Raw genomic sequence first — 566 nt, 5'->3', positions numbered from 1 at the left:
AAAGGGAAACTTCTTGCACTGTTGGTGGGAATGTAAATTGATACAGCCGCTATGGAGAACAGTATGGAGCTTCCTTAAAAAACTAAAAATAGAATTACCATATGACCCAGGAATCCCACTACTGGGCATATACCCTGAGAAAACTGTAATTGAAAAAGAGACATGTTCCAAAATGTTCATTGCAGCTCTACTTACAGTAGCCAGGACATGGAAGCAACCTAAGTGTCCATCAACAGATGAATGGATAAAGAAGATGTGGCACATACATGCAATGGAATATTACTCAGCCATAAAAAGAAATGAAATTATTTGTAGTGAGGTGGATGGACCTAGAGTCTTCCATACAGAGTGAAGTAAGTCAGAAAGAGAAAAAGAAATACTGTATGATAGCACATATATATAGAATCTAAGAAGAAAAAAAAAGGTCATGAAGAACCTAGGGGTAAGATGAGAATAAAGACACAGATCTACTAGAGAATGGACTTGAGGATATGGGTAGGGGTAAAGGTAAGCTGTGACAAAGTGAGAGAGTGGCATGGACATATATACACTACCAAACTTAAAAT

The sequence above is a fragment of the Physeter macrocephalus genome, chromosome 16, assembly GCF_002837175.3.
Source record: "Physeter macrocephalus isolate SW-GA chromosome 16, ASM283717v5, whole genome shotgun sequence".
NCBI lineage: Eukaryota > Metazoa > Chordata > Mammalia > Artiodactyla > Physeteridae > Physeter > Physeter macrocephalus.
This window is presented reverse-complemented; position numbering follows the sequence as displayed.